Genomic DNA, 17,610 nt, shown 5'->3' with positions numbered 1-17,610 from the left:
TGTAGACTTCGGTAAGTTATCCGTGGCATTATCCACTCGCCATACTCTAGCAGCCTCGTTGCTGCTGCTAGTGCTAGCTTTAGCAACCAGAAATCGGCATACATGCCAACCCTCCCGATTTTTCCGGGAGACTCCCGAATTTCAAAGCCCCTCCCGAAAATCTCCCGGACCGACCTTTCTCCCGAATTTCTCCCGATTTCCACCCGGACAACAATATTGCTACACCATCCATCACTGGGCGCCGTTTCAGCTTGCGCTCCCATGGCGTCTGTCGTTGCTATGCAACCAAACTGCGCTCTCCATGATGACGACGAAGAAGTATCAGCAAAGGATTAATTGATTTCTAGCCCTCGGCTCGCATTAGCTTTACTACTAGATATATTTCTGGAGATGAGAAGGAAAAACCCGCCTGGAAAAACTAGCGCACCACGTTGCTTCCATTATGAGCGTGCTCACCGCGGCCGCGCGCCTACGGTTGAAATAACGACCTTGAGCGCGAAAAAGATGCGATATGTGAACGGCCCCTAGAAGCAGACGTCTGAAATGAAAGGCAAGAACAGCTATTTATTTAGCTTTAGACTGTTACATGAAAATTTAAAAATGAAATGCCATAATTATAATGTTTTGAGAGTTTACTTATGTAATTGTTGCATTAGGCTATGAATTAATAAATGTTTATTGATAAGATCTAGCTATTTCATGTCTTTTCATTTACAGTAGCAAACAAATTAGGGTCTAACCTCCTGAGGAGAGGCCTTAAGGAATTGAATTTGTCAAATAAATGAATTACATTTTTCTTTGCGTTTGTGTATGTGATATATATGACGACCCCCCCCCCCCCCCACCCCGGTCCTTTTTAATATCTCCCTAATTCTGAGGTCTCAAGGTTGGCAAGTATGGAAATCGGCGCATACTCGACTCGTCACTCGGTGCAAATTACAAGAGAAAAGCGATAGAGAGATATGGAGGGAATGAGAACACAGAAAGAGTAACCAAATAATTTCAGTGACTGACGGCGAAGGAAACTCAAAACAGGGGCTGAGCTCAGCTGACGACAGTGTGTCTGCGTGCTCCGCTCTGCAGTGACTGACTGAGACGTGAAGCTCAGCAGGTTCACCACAAGCCGGTGAAGCGACTGGCCACGCCCTCCCTATGCATCTACCAGCTACTTTGAATGAGGGATAGAGAGCAGAGAGCGCTCACTCTGACCATTTTTCTTGAAATATTTTTAAAATTTGGGATCTTTGCATGCCATCACGTTTGGGGGGCCAGTCACGGCATTTGGGGGGGCATTGCCCCTCCTTGCCCATGCCTATATCCGGCCCTGACACGCACACACAGTAAAGTCCATGTCTGGTCCTCCGCTGTCTTCGTTCCGATCCTTTTATGCGCCCCGAAGCTGATCACTAGCCCCGTTTACATGCACACTTTTTTGCTATTCTGATTGAGATCGTTCTGATTGACGGATTCCGGTTGACTGTTTACATGGGATGTTATCTAAACCGATCTGGTGTTTACATGTGCTGACGCTTTCAATCGAAGTCATTTTCTGACATGCGCACACAGCTTGTCTGACGGATCTGGAAGCTCATTATTTCCACGTTTTCAATCCTGTCAAGATGGTGCATCACTTAATTGTCGCGTTTAGTTGTAGGCATCAGATGCGTTTCCACTGTCGGGCCAGTGCGAGCCATAAACGTGGCATTTTATTGTATTGTGTAGGCTATTGTTCTTTGTTAATTATTGTCTTGTTTTGTAGCCTATTTGCATCAGTTTTTCATTCTCATACGCATATCACACTCATGATAGCATATAATTAAATATAGGCCATCATTATTGTAAAAAAAAAAAGAAGAAAAAAAAGGAAGTTTTATCAGAAAACTGATCGGAAAGAAATCACTGGAAACAGCCTGATCGATCGCAAAACAAAAGCGACTGTTTGCTGGCATTTTTGTTGTTTAATTGAATTTTAAAACCCAAGAATAGATGTTTTACCACAGGTTTACAATAAAAATCGATACATTTATCATAATGAATTAATTTGTGTCAAAATTGCACACTAGTCACAGAAATAAAGTGGTTTACCGTTTATGACGTTTGTGAACGTTTACAAAAGAAAGAGGACACAAAACTTATTCGCGTCTGTTTCTGTTTATTTGGTAGCCTAGTAACAGGACGTATTTACATCACATTTAGAAAGAATGTTCATTTCTACAAATATGCCACCAAAAATATGACCTGAGGAGCTTTAGCACTCTCTCCCAGAAGGATACAGTTATATTTTCAGTCAGAGAAAAAGAGGATAGTCCGAGACATAGGCTACTGAAAGATAAAATAAAAACAGGATTATGATTTGTCTGATTTCTTCAAGCGTACATATTTTCCATGTTTACTATGGTAATGTTTAGCGTGCATAGTTTTTTTGCATCGGGTATAAATATTCCTACCTTATACGGTGATCAGAATCCACATCAGATCACAAACAGAAGGCATTATGTTAGCTGACAGAATTATCTGGCGCAAAACCAGGCATGCGCAGAAAGACGTACGCTCAAAGTAATCGGAACAGCTCGTTTACATGGTGTAATCTTTCGTTTGATCGGTTCATGAAAAGGTTTATTCCACCCCCTTCAATCCGACTGAAATTTCAATCGGTTTGAGCATTTTTATTCCGATTGAGGTGTTGACATGGAGCATTTTCATTCTGATTGGACTTGCACCTGGTTATAATCGGAATACAATGCTACGGCGCGCGCGCCCCCGGACTTTTACCCCATCATTTAAAGCGCTAAAACCAGCTGTCAGATGTTTTCGCGCCACTCCCGGTTGCTGAGCAACGCGCGTGAGTTTGACAGCTGTCAGAGTGACTCAGTCGTTTTTTAGGATTGTATAATCTAGTAAAAGAAATGGACAAATACAAGCAGTGTGTGGACAGTGCACAGTAAAAGTGTACAGCGTGTGCGCAGCTTTCATAATACGATGCATTTAATTAACTTTTTTTTTTTTTTAATTATGCAATTTTGCGTCCCGTCCAGCAGATGGCGCCCCAGGCGGCCGCCTGTGTCGCCTGTCGGCAAAGCCGGCCCTGTGGTCAGGGAAACCGCCTCATCGAAGGCATTGGCACAACAGGTATGTTATTGTAAAAAAATAGACATGCTAACGTTACACTTAACTACAGTACATGACCCGATTTGAAGTGGTTTTCACCCCTTTGAACACTTTTGTTTTCATCCTTGAAAAAAGCCATCATGGCAGCCAAGGAGATCATGATTGCACTGATAAGTCTACCGTGCAAAAACGCAACACAGGTTTTTATTATTATTTTTATTATTTTTTTATTTTTATTATTAATGATCTTCACGGACCTTCGCGGGGTTTAACCAGACAGTTACACAAGTTCCACCAATCAGATGCATCACTGTGGGATTGTTCAGGATTGTGTGTAATGAAGTACTTATCCAAGACATCGCGAATAAAAGGCATTTATCTAAAAACAAGATTAGTGCCGTATGAACTTATGGCGTTTATATGAGCATATACAATCGCTTAGTACAGCCGTAGCTGGTTTTAAGTCTACCATGTATGGTTACGTTTTTATGGCTTATACCTCAACTTTTTTTTTTTTTTTTTTTTTAATTAATATACAAATTTAAAGTACAAACATTTAAGGCAGAAATGAATAATCATACATTTATGATCGTGTTGATATCACATATAAGAACATACAACAAAAAAAAAAAAAAAAAGAGAAGGGGCGAGGGTCTTAGTCCAATAATTTAAACATATCAAAAACAGAGAGGAGTTTTAGGGCATTTTTGTCCATCATCCAATGAAGAGACTTCACAAATAGCTTTAAGTCATTCTTCCATCCATTGAAATGGGGTTTGATTTTTAAATACTTGCATCTGTGAATAAAGTGTTTACCTAAAGCAATCAGATTGTTTATCAAAAAATCTGAGTCTTTATCACTCAGAAAGACTCCAACTTTAATTGAATTCACATTTAGAGGCTGAAACAATATCTCTTTAGATTGCAACCAACTTTGAAATGTAAACCAAAATTCTTGCACACATTCACAGTAAAAGAAGATATGTTCTACAGTTTCAATTTCTTTTTCACAAAATCCACAAGAATTGTTTCCCCAATTAAATCGTTCATGTAAAAAACAATTAGACGGATAAATATCATTCAAGATTTTAAACGTCACTTCTTTGGCCTTGGGGAGGATTGGGTAAGATAAGTAGCGCTTTCTTATTTTTTTAGCTTCAACATCACTGAAATCTTTTAAAACATATTTTCTTTTCAATTGACCAGGGTAATATTGTTTGGATAACACATTCCTAATAAACTTATTTGTAAACCCTTTACTGTTTAAATTTATTCCGTCAATACAAAGTGGTCTCATTACTGAAGTATAGTTTGAATACATTACAAACTGTCTAATCATAATTTGCATGGGTACTGGAATGGCCTTTAACACTTTATTATATTCCTTAATTGGGCACTGAAAATTGAATTTTTCACACAAATCTCTATAATTCAAAAAATTACCACAATTATCCATCAAATGAGTTAATGCCCATAATCCTTTTTCCATCCAAGTTTCTAAAAACAAAGATTTTCTATTACTCAAAATATATCTGTTGTTCCACAGAGGTGTATTATGTGGTGTAAAGTTGTGCTTAAACATGAGGTTCCAGTACAACAGAGCTTGCTGATGGAAATCAGACAGTTTTACAGGTAGTTTGCTTAAATCATAGTCACAACGCAATACAAAATTAATTCCCCCCATTTTCTGGAAAATTGCATTCGGGATGCTAAACCAAAAAGAGTCACTATGACACACAAATGAATTCAACCATTTTAGTTTAAGTACGCCATTCATCACAGAAAAATCTATGGCATTCATGCCACCCTCTTCAAAACTCTTAATCATGTCATTTTTCCGAATATAATGGCATTTACCCTTCCAAATAAAATTGAAATTTATTTTATTTATTAATTTAATCATGTTGTTTGAAATTTCTAATGAAAAGGCCGGGTAGATGGCTCTTGATATACTCTCCGTCTTAGATAGAAGAGTTCTGCCAAAAATTGTTATATCCCTTTGCAGCCACGAATTCAAAATTACTTTACACTTATCAATATTTTTAAGAATATTTTCTTTTTCTCTTACTTTTTTATTTCTGGTGACCATTATGCCCAAATATTTGACATCAGATTTAACCTGTATATTATCAATCAAGTGGTCTGGCTGGTCATGTAAAGCTAAGATTTCACATTTATTAGTGTTCAATATAACACCTGATGCTTTTGAAAACTGGCTGATTGAATCTAACGCTTTGGAAATTTGCCTTTTGTCTTTTAAAAATAACGTCGTGTCGTCAGCAAATTGACTTATTATGATGTGCTTTCCCATGATGTTGAAGCCATCAGAAATATTCATTCTTATCCTAATAGACAATAGCTCAGCGACCATTATAAATAATAAAGGAGAGCTGTTACAGCCTTGTCTAATGCCCCTCTTAACTGCGAATCGAGAGCATGTACCTTGCTCCAGAGATACACAGCTATTAATATCGTTATAAAGTAGACGAATTAAATTTGAGAATTTCTGTCCAAAACCAAAATGATTTAGAGTTTCTAAAATAAAGGGGTGTTCAACTGAATCAAAGGCTTTGTAAAAATCTAAAAATACAATAAAACCCTTTTCTATAAATGTATGACTGTAATCTATCAAATCTAGTACCAACCGTATGTTATTATGTATAGATCTTCCAGCAAGGAAGCCAGACTGAGTCTCATTTATTATCTGAGGAAGGCCTCTTTTCATTCTAGATGCAATGATTCCGGATAATAACTTATAATCAATGTTAAGAAGTGTAATCGGTCTTAAATTATCTAAAATTCTTTTGTCTTTGCCATGTTTAGGAATAAGTATTATTAGACCTTGCTTCATGCTTGTCATTAATTCATTCTTCTCTATGCATTCTTGAATTGCCTTAAATAATAAATGTCTGATTTCTTTCCAAAAAAATCGATAAAATTCAGCAGTGAGCCCGTCGGTACCTGGAGATTTATTTAAAGACAATTTCATGCTTACGCCATCCAGTTCTTCTATTGTTAAATCAGATTCACAGAATTCTCTAAACGAAACATCAATCTTGGGAATGAAGTTCTCAATTTCATTTAAAAAATTGGAAGAATCTATTTTGGAATATGCAGAAGTGTAAAGATTCTTATAAAATGTAAACACTGCATTTTCCATGGTTTTATTGTCCTTACACTCAACTTCATTTATCAGTAAACATGATATTGCCTTGCTTTCCTGTCTTCTCTTCTCTAAATTACAAAAATACGAGGTGTTCTTTTCTCCTTCCTCTATCCACTTTGCTCGTGATCTCACATAAGCACCTTGAGCTCTTTTGCTAAACATATCGTCTAATTTAGTTTGCAATATCAATAATTTTCTTCTATCTTCACTGTTTAATTCTGTCTTTTCACAGCATTTACTTATTTCCTGAAACAAATTCATTTCTTCTTTTCTTTTTTCCCTGGCAATCTCCTTGCTAACCTTAATGGAACATTCTCGAATTCTATACTTTACAAATTCCCATTTATTGCAAAAACTCTCTATATTCTCATTATTTTCAATTTCAATTATTAATTCTTTTATCTTTGTGCAATAATCTTTATTTTTTAACAGACCGGAGTTAAATTTCCAGTAACCTTTATTTTTCTTTATTTTATCAACTGGATTTAATTTAATTTCTACAATGCAATGATCCGTTAATGGGGCTTTGGAAATCAAGATATCTGAGACAAAATCTTTAAGCGATTGATCAACGAGCCAGTAGTCAATCCTGGATTTACATGTGTTATTAGGTTTAAACCAGGAGTATTGTTTAACTCCTGAATTTAAACTTCTCCAAATGTCTATCAGATGGTTGTTATTCATAAAATCCCCAATTATATGATTAAAGTGGTGACTATCAAATTTAGTGGGCCATCTATCTTCCCATTCATCAGGTGCCATATTCCAGTCACCTCCCATTATAATAAAATCTGTTGGATACATTGTTTTAAACTCTGATAAAGTTTTTTCAACATCTTCAAGCATGTGTTTATTTTGGGTAAACGTTCTATGACCATATACATTAGTTAATATGAAAAAATAACCATCCATTTTCAAGACCACCACCAGCCAGTGCCCTTGACTATCTGTCCTGTATGCAATTATATCACCTGGAAACCTATTAAAGCAAACTGCAACACCAGCAGACTTGTTAGTCCCATGACTAAACAATATTCGATCCCCCCATTGGTTAGACCAAAACTTAACATCCTCTAGGGAAGAATGAGTTTCTTGTAATAATAGACATTGTGGTTTTCGCCCTTTGCAAAATAAAAATAATGCCTTTCGTTTAACCAAATCTTTTAGACCCCTCGCATTTAACGAAGCAAACGTGACTGAACAATTGAACATTGCTAGAGATAAAGAAGATAACTAAAACGAGAGAGAAAAAAAAAAACTTGTAAGAACTTGTTTCAAAGCTTATTTACGCTTTTTCGCAAATACAAAAAGAGTCCCTTGTCCTTTTAGCACACTCCTTTTCCATCTAGTGTAAGTAGATCAAACCTTCTACGATTAACCAATTCGTCGACCCTCAATATATCCGTGCGGCCCACGGAAATAAGCACGCTTTCCATCCCGACGAGCCTGCTCAATCTGCGGCCACAGTTTCTCCCTTGCCTCCCTGTCCTCTCGCGGTAGCATCTCGGCGAGGCGGACGCCTTTCTCTCTGCACACCCGGGAATCTTTGCATCGACGCCACAACTCCTCCTTGACAAATCTCCGCACAAATAAGACAACTACGTGTCTACTCCTGTTATCTTCTTTACGACCGACTCTGTGCACAATGTCGACTGCTTCCTCGAGCTGTTGCCGTTCTATGTCGGGGGCGATCTCACTGAAGAGTTGAATGACGTCTGCTCTAACGTTTTCGTCTTTTCTTTCCGATAAACCTCTCAATTTCAGACACCATCTCATCTTGTATCTCTCCTGCTCTCGAATTCTTTCTTTAAGCTCGACGTTTTCTTTGGACAGACGATCGTTGCATCTTTCCAGCTCATTGATTTTCCCTTTGCATTCTTTAACTTCTTCTGCATTGAATTGCACCGCTTTAGCAAGGCTAGCAACCATGGTGCTCGTTTGTTTAGCTTGCTCTCGAAGTTGCGACAGTTGCTCATTAAAGTTCTTTTCCAAACTTTGAATGGCTTCCAATATGGTCAAGTTAGAGACCTCAGCTTCTTTTAAAGAAGTTTTGCACTTCTTACCGGCTGGAATCTTGCTCGGAGTTGTTGGAACATTGTCTTTTCTTTTGCTGATTGTGCTAACTTCCATAGTGTAATCATGTACAGTAGATTGCTCTTGAATCTTTGCTTCCTTAACACTCATCGCTGCTTGCTTTCTTTCACTGACCCCGTCTTTAAAAATCAATCTAGCTGGTTTGATCATACTTCATTTAACTTTTTATATTAGAGTGTCTTTAATAAGCACGTAATCAAAATTTGGGACAAGTTTTCTTCCGACTCTAAAGCGAGTGACTAATCAACACGCCATCTTGCCCGGAACCGCTTATACCTCAACTGCCAATGGAGAAATTGTATTGAATTCTTACTTCTGGCACCAGCTGTGGGCGGGAATGTTATGCTCTATATTATCAAACAAAACGGAGGCTAGCTAGCTAGACCCTCCCTCCCTCCTCCTCATCCGCGCAATAACCCCCCGAACCCCACCCCACATCATTCTTGTCGGTTATTGGCTAGAACAGTCTGTTATTTTTCGTGATATGGGTCGAACTGTTTGTTGCTCAGTTTGTTTGAGCTGCGTTTGTGGAGACTAGGCTGTCTGCAGAGACTGCGTTTTTTTACAGTGTGTTCAGGGGACAGGCAGCTAGCGGATAGTGAGGAGATGTTTGCGGTAGGGATGGGGAAATGAAGCCTCATGAATCACTGAGGCTTTCCCCCTGACTGTTCCGGGAAAAGATTCAAAGCTTCGCGAGTGTCGAGAACAGCGCCGAGAACAGCGCCATCTGGTGCTTATTTAAAATAAAGCAGCCAGAAGCCTGTGTTAGAAGCTCTGGCAGATGAAGCAACCACAACACACTCCATAGTTTCAATGTGATGTGTACAAATAAATGCCTTACATGTTTGTTTGATTTGTTCAATAAATTCATTTTCCCATTAAAGTGTGACAATAAAATATAATAGCTTATAAGCGTATGATTCAATAAGATTTAATGTAGGCCTACTCTCTCTCTCTCTCTCTCTCTCTCTCTCTCTCTTTCTCTCTTTATTTCTACACACACACACACACAATGAATAAGGACATTGTCTGATAGGATCGTCTGTTATTAAATGTCAATATCAATAATTGTAAATATCAACCAGACTGAGGCAACAATGAGTCGTTAAATACGATCTGAAGTTCGAGCCTTCTGACACCCAAAGCGAAACGCGCACGTGACTGGTCAGAAAGTGAGGCTTCGTTTGTCATCAATCACGTGACTCTAGTAAACCAATACACGCATCGATACGGGGCTTCACTACAAATTGTGCTTATGTGATACGCGCATCGAAGCTTCAGTGTCATATGTAACATCACTAGTTTGCGGTAGGTGACAAAAAAATGTTTTGGCCTAAAAAACGTGTGAGATTGCTGAATGCACCTTTAATAGTAGTTCATTATTATTATTGACATCACATATCTTGGATATCACCTATTTTTTCAATATTGTCTGATTAGCTTGTTTATTGAATGTATTTCACTTTAATTTTGTAGCCTTTGTAACGTGTTTTCATATAAGCTGATAATTGTCCCACTCTTTTGCAACCTGTTGCACTCCTGGTTGCCAGCAATGGGCTCTCTCTTACTTCCTTCATTGGGCAAGGCATAGGGAGTTAGTTGTGCCTTTCATCTAAACCACATTAAACTTGCCAAGGAGTCTGTTCAAAATCAAAAAAAGTAATGGAATTGAAATTGAAAATGTAATTTTATCCCCAACATCTTCTCTTTAGGACTCTTGTTCTGGAAGCAGAATGCTCGGAAGATTGTTGCCCTCTGTGACAGTGCCTACCAGGAGTTGATGAGAAAGAAGAGAAGGAGGACAAGGTAACAAGCATACTGTTTATAGAAGCCTTCATCTATTACAGAATTCAAGACTAACTTCTTTCAACACAAAAGGCACTGCAGAGTAAATACTCCAGAGTCTCCACATGTACATTTAAATTTGAATTTCAAGTCAATAAACCCTTTTCAACATATAAGCAAATTCACAAAGACCAATAAATTCTGTCAAAAACCATCCAGCAACGGAGATGACTTTAAGTTGATTAGGCATTATCAAATTAAGTTATTTTATAGTATGCTGAATACAAATAAACTGGTTAAAAGGTGTGACGGCCCCAAGAGCTCTTGGTGTTGGGCCTCTGTACTGTGTGCTGTCTGTGTGTTTCTCACTGCAGGCAATTAAGGAGATTGGGAGCACCTGGCCCGTAGCCCAACCTATTTAGGCCTGCCCGCCCAGACGCCAGTGCCGGCGCTTGTGCCTGCCACGCTATTCTTTTGTGTTGTGTTGTTTTAGATACATTTATGTTAATCTTTGAAAACCTGAGTTGCATCCTCCTTCTTTGTTGCGGCCTGAGAGCCGGGGTTGTAACAAATTGGGTGCTCGTCTGTTTTTTTTAAAATTCTGGTAGGTTTAATTTTAATAACTTTATTTAGTAAGTTTGTTGCGTTCTAGGATTTTTTTTTTTTTTTGGAGGATGAGCATGAGCAGGTTTTGGATCACATTTAAAACAAATGGTAACACTTTACAATAAGGTTCATTAGTTACCATTAGTTAACTACATTAGTTAACATTAATTAATAATGAACTGCACTTATACAGCATTTATTCATCTTTGTTAATGCTAATTTCAACATTTACTAATACTTTATTAAAATCTTGCTAACATTAGTTAATGCACTGTGAACTAACATGAACAAAAAATGAACAGCTTTATTTCTATTAACTAACATTAACAAATATTAATAAATACTGTAACAAATGTATTGCTCATTGTTTGTTCATGTTAGTTAATACATTAATTAATGTTTAATAAATAAACCTTATTGTAAAGTGTTTCCAAACAAGTTTTTTGCGATTGTGGTTAAGGAGCTGGTTTTATAACCATTTCTGCGGAAAAGGGATGAGTGTGAAACCAAAAAGTCCTTATGTTAAGTTGGGTTAGGTTATGAAAACCAAAAATATAGATAACAGCAAATAATCAACGTGGCTGTTCAGCATGACTTGCTTGAATTGTGTAAACTAACTTTTTTGTACCCCACAGTGGCATTGATGACCAAACTGTCCGATGTGTCGAGGAGCTGGTGCTGGCAGCCGAAGAGCTGCCAGCTATCACGGAAGCACTGCGGGACCTGGGGCAATACGCTCGAGCAAATAGGGTCAGCACGGTGGCTCTGACTGGTGACCAGGTGGCAACAGTCAGGTCAACGTTTCAGTGCCTTATATGCAGAGGTTAGTCAGTTGTAAATTATCTACAAACAAGTCATATTCTGCAGTAAAATCAAGTCATAGCATTACCCTATTGAAAGTCGCCTGTCACATTAAAGGGACATTATAAACGGACACTGCACTGCCAAACTTTGTTCAAAGATTTATTTTAGATTCTACTACAGAACCCAGGGTTTCAGAAGAAAACAAATATGTACTGCTTAATTACAGGGAAATGTGCCAAAACATGTTATGTTTAATGTAATCCTGCAGCTATAAAACAATGGCATATTGGATTTTAATATTTGTATCAATATAAGTGTGATGTAGCTTCAGTGAAGATGTAACCAGCAGATAAAAAATATGGATGTTACTGTCATACAATATAGAACAAGAGGCTTATGACACCAGAGATATATAGGGGATACATAGGGATTTTTTAGACAGATATCATTACTATGACTACAATTTTTATTAAAATTTAATTAGTGTTACAGTGTGTTAATAGTTATGTATTCCCATTGACTGCAATAACAAGTGAAATGAGACAGATGAAAATTGCTTGAGAAAACCGTTGAAATATTTGTTGAAAAATATTCTGAATCTTGCAGATGTGATGGAAAACCCAGTTGTGGCACCGTGCTGCCGCAGCCTCGTTGGATCTGCGTTGAGCAGTGGGCAACTACATCGCCGCACTGCCCAAAATGCAGGGATGAGATGTTCCAAGATTTTTTTTTTTGAAATTACAGGGATGGGGGAGATTGTGAATGTTTTTAAGGACACTATAATTTAGGGGATTGTTTTAGTTAGTTTTTATTTTAGGTTTAGGTTTTAAGTTAAGTTGAATGGTTAAGTTTGGTTATGTTCATCTGTTATGTTATTTTATGCAAATTGTTCCATTTTTTTTCTATTATTCTCACTTGCAGAACTCCTTTTGTTGTATTCATTTTTATGTTATTTTATGCATATAATAAATTAATATAAACATTTTAATAAAATAAATTATGTTCACTTGCATGACATACTGCTTGTTGTCTATTATACACACTAGAACCACACACCCCGCTGGACTGAAGGCCTATATGTGAGACATGTTTTTAAATTTGTGAGTGTAACAAAACTGTTCACGCAGTATAATAGCACACATGTAAATCAGACAATCAAACATGAGGAGAAAGAGCTCATTTTGGTGAGTAGGCTAATGCCTTAAGCAGCAGAGCTAAGAAACGTGATTTGTGAAAGCACAGTTGTAATGAAAATAATGGAAAGTGTTTTAATTGCAGAACATAAATCAATATATCCATGACAGTAGCTCGCACACAGCAGACACAGTGCGGCACCTACTGGTCTCTAATCGTTTTGAACTGCCCTTGATTTTAAACTTCGTTGGATTATTAACGTTACATGGAGGACTGAGAACCTTCACATATGTCGTTTTTGATTGTACTACTATCACTATTAGTTACCTAACTAGCCTGTTCAATACATTTCTATTAACACTGTATAACGTGAGCGAGGTAACAGCGTGTCCTTGGGCTTTTTGAAAATAGATATAATGCGTTAGGATAAAATTATATTTGAGGACCAACACAAGTTTTACGAGGGTGTCAATCGAATGGCAAAGACGAGATAGGGACTGATATTTTGATGGCGGAATCCCAATCTCCCTCATTATTAGTAACGTTATTACTATTAGGCCTACGCATGACGTCACGTGGGAATTCACCGAATTCACGTTGACAAGTATTCATTCCATAGACATGTATATTATGTCTATGATTCATTCAATCGCTGTCAGTTCGCCGTCCATTACGGTGGAAACCACATTAAATATAAATTTAATAATATAATATAGCGCTAACAGTAACAACTCTGCACACACAATAAGTTCTTAGGTTAACCTATATTACCAACTGTATTGAGCCAAACAATGCGCTCATTAAACGTGACTGGTGATGTCTGGATAGGCACGATATTAAATAGCTGTAATAAACTACTGTTGCTAATATATTTATTCCGGTCCAGGTTTATATAAGGCTATTTATTAATTGATTTTTCTTCTTCTAACGTTACTCTGGTATCAGACATTCTCTGGTATAACGTTAGCGCAGCATATAATGACCGTTCTAAAAGCTTGGCTTTTATTTTGATAGGCCATATTTACCATTACTTCCGGGTCACGTGGCCAACCTGTCTATATTTCAATGTAGATCTTCAAACGGAAAAACGGAAAAAGGAATTTCAAAAAAACAAAATCGGACCGTTATTTGATTTTGGTTTTGTCATTTTTCGTTTTTGGATTCAGAACCAAAAACGGGAGAACGGCTCTTTTTTTTACCGTTTCTTTGTTTTTGGTTTGAAACGACAAACGAAAAACAGCTGGTTTCTCGTTATTTTGTTTTGTGTTTCAAACGAAAAAACAAACTATCAAAACGTACACGGACCGGAATTGGATGATGTCAACTTATGTCTTTAAATACAAATGTACATCATAATGTACAACGGTACAGTGAAGCAGGGCTCTGCATTGCAACTCTTTCACTTGCATATGCCCTTAAATGATTTACAAGCATAGTGGGTGAGTGAAGACTAAAACCTACTATAAATGTTATAATGTTAAGGTTATATTATACTTTTATACATTTATACTAGTTCCTCCTCCAGGTTGTGGTTATAGCCTCTGCAGTGGACAGATGTAGATTTAGCCAGAGCCAGGATGTCATTGTGCCAATACAGCCTCCTCCTGAGAGCAACACATTTGTAGTGCCACAATTCAAATATGTGGCTTACCATAAACCATGATGTAAATATTTGAAAGTGACAACAAGGCCCTTTTATGGTGCCGGAGGAAGGAGTGGTGTGCTGCTTTGTCCTGCCAGTCCAGCATTTATTTGAAGAGAGAGTGATGGTAGGTGACTGGGGCCAGTCTTGCTACTATCATCAGTCCTTAAACCCTGCACACAGTGCACAGGCTCACATCCTCCAGGTATTGGGGAAACTCTGGGAGGCCCTGACATGAGTACCAGGGAGAAAAACTAAATGATTTAACTTCACTTTTATTTTACTTTACACAAGTACCAAGAGAGCACTGCCTTTCCCTGGTGGTTCATCAAACAGAATTAAAACCAAAAAAGCACTAAAAGATCTGAAAGAAAACGAAAAAACGAGATTTCAGCTTGATTTTTCGTTTTTTAGTTCACGGAAAAAAAACGAATAAATGACTTCAAAATTCGTTTTCCACATGTGGGCGGTCCTGAGACGCCCCCTTCCGCCGATTGGTCAAGCAAATCTGAGCATGTGACGTCATCGGTCGTCGCTCAGGCCTGTTCAACAAAATAATAGTCCTCAAACGTTACTATGGCTACCGATTCTTAAACTGCGTTGCACATCTTTACATTAGAAATATTAAATACTAGTCTGCCACCAGCCTGTTTTATTTAGCTGTGCGGAGTTAAATCTGTGTGGTGACTTGGGGCTTGACAGCGCCGAGCGGGAGAGGCTCACTGACCAGTGTTCAGGCAGCAGTCAGAACTTTTCTTTTAGACGCTCCGTTTTGACACGGGATGGTGATTGCAAATACTGTAATGCCAATCGGCTGAGGGTGGGTACCGATGATGGTGAAATACATTTTTATACATTGAAACTGTAATCATATTCGCGACCTGTGAGAATGAGACAGATGATTGACAGGACGATAGCGGAGGCAATTAAAGGTGCAAGATAACTTCTGTTAACAAAAAAAAAACATAAATAAAAAAGTGTTTAATATAAGTGACTTTGTCTTTGTTTTATTGTTTTTGTTGTTTTTAATCAAATAAGTGTGAACCACAAACTGAGCCTTCGTTTTAAAGGGCAATTCCAAATATATATATATATATTTTTTTTTTGTTATAATATGGGCATTTTATAATACAGCATAAATAAAAACAAACACACGTAATATGTATGCCTATAGGCAAAACACCACAGTTTTTTGGTTTTGTTTGTGTGAACTTTTATCCCCAACCATATTTCTTCATGGGCTCCACGCCAGGGGTCATGCTCAGCACCCCTATTTCCCATGGTACTAACTGTAATTAACAGTATGCTGACCCAGTTTATATGTAAAATCTTTGGTATATGTAATCTATATGTAATATCTTAAAACACTTTACAGTGTGATGGAAATAAACTTTTCTTAAAGCGTGTTGTATATCACCACAGATTTATTGGCACCTGTGCCAATATCTGTCTCTGTGTTGTATACTGTAATAGACAATTGTCCTGCAGAATGACATGCATTGTTTCTCGTTTTTATTGTTTGATTATACAGCCAGGACTGGACTTCCGTTTGGGTTCCACCAGTAGGTGATCCTGCCTTTACACATATAGGATATATATATATATATATATATATATATATATATATATATATATATTTTTTTTTTGCTATGCAAATTCACAGTGCCTCCTTTGAGCTGCATTAGACAGTGTGTAATGTACATCTAAATGCAGGGTCAGATGCTGCTTCTGTGCCACGTATACTGCAAAGCTGGTTGTTTGTTCATACAGAGTTAATCAGACAGCCTAAAGCCTCTTATGTTGTTGATTTATATTTCAAACAACAATTCGACATTTGCTTGCAATGTTTTTCTTACAAAAAACCTCATCATTCTGCAGGACAATTGTCTGTTACAGTATACAACACAGATAGAAGGGTGTCAATAAATCTGTGGTGATATACAACACGCTTTAAGAAAAGTTTATTTCCATCACACTGTAAAGTGTTTTAAGATATTACATATAGATTACATATACCAAAGATTTTACATATAAACTGGGTCAGCATACTGTAAATTACAGTTAGTACCATGGGAAATAGGGGTGCTGAGCGTGACCCTTGGCGTGGAGCCCATGAAGAAATATGGTTGGGGATAAAAGTTCACACAAACAAAACCAAAAAACTGTGGTGTTTTGCCTATAGGCATATATTACGTGTGTTTGTTTTTATTTATGCTGTATTATAAAATGCCCATATTATAACAAAAAAAAATAAATATATATTTGGTAATATATTACCCTTGTTCCTCCATTTAAAAAGAAGGCTCAGTTTGTGGTTCACACTTTTTTGATTAAAAACAACAAAAACAATAAAACAAAGACAAAGTCACTTATATTAAACACTTTTTTACTTATGTTTATTTTTGTTAACAGAAGTTATCTTGCGCCTTTAATTGCCTCCGCTATCGTACTGTCAATCATCTGTCTCATTCTCACGGGTCGCGGATATGATTACAGTTTCAGTAAAAATGTATTTCACCATCATCGGTACCCACCCTCAGCCGATTGGCGTTACAGTATTTGCAATCACCATCCTGTGTCAAAACGGAGCGTCTAAAAGAAAAGTTCTGACTGGTGCCTGAACATTGGTCAGTGAGCCTCTCCCGCTCGGCGCTGTCAAGCGCAGCTTCTCCACACAGATTTAACTCCGCACATCTAAATAAAACAGGCTGGTGGCAGATTAATAATTAATATTTCTGATGTAAAGATTTCTGTGAAACATGTAAAGTTGCACAGAAGAAAGTCCAATAGGACCTGCCCTGTACAGTTTAAGAATCTGTAGCCATAGTAGAGGACTATTATTTTGTTGAACAGACCTGAGCGACAACTTATGACGTCACATGCTCAGATTTGCTTGACCAATCGGTGGAAGGGGTCATTTATTTGTTTTTTGCCTGTGAACTAAAAAGCGAAAAATCAAGCCGAAATCTCGTTTTGTCGTTTTTTTGAAAAAACGAAAAAACGAATAAAGGGGCCGTTTTCTCGTTTCTGCTTATTTCATTTCAAATTGGAAAACAAACTATCAAAAGGCAGAATAATAAAAAATATAACTTTAAGTAAATATTAATCAAAGGCAATAAACTGATAAATTAAAAAACGATTCGTTTTTTCGTTTTCTGTTTTTTTAACTGAAAACGGATTTGGAATGGACGGAAGGTCCGTGTACTTTTTCGTTCATTCATTATTCTATTTCAGAATGAAAGATGAAATGTAAAAAAGGGTGCAGCTTTGT

The sequence above is a fragment of the Squalius cephalus genome, assembly GCF_949319135.1.
Source record: "Squalius cephalus genome assembly, chromosome: 16".
In the NCBI taxonomy this organism is placed as follows: Eukaryota; Metazoa; Chordata; class Actinopteri; order Cypriniformes; family Leuciscidae; genus Squalius; species Squalius cephalus.
The sequence above is the reverse complement of the archived record's forward strand: the minus strand, read 5'-3'. Positions refer to the sequence as shown.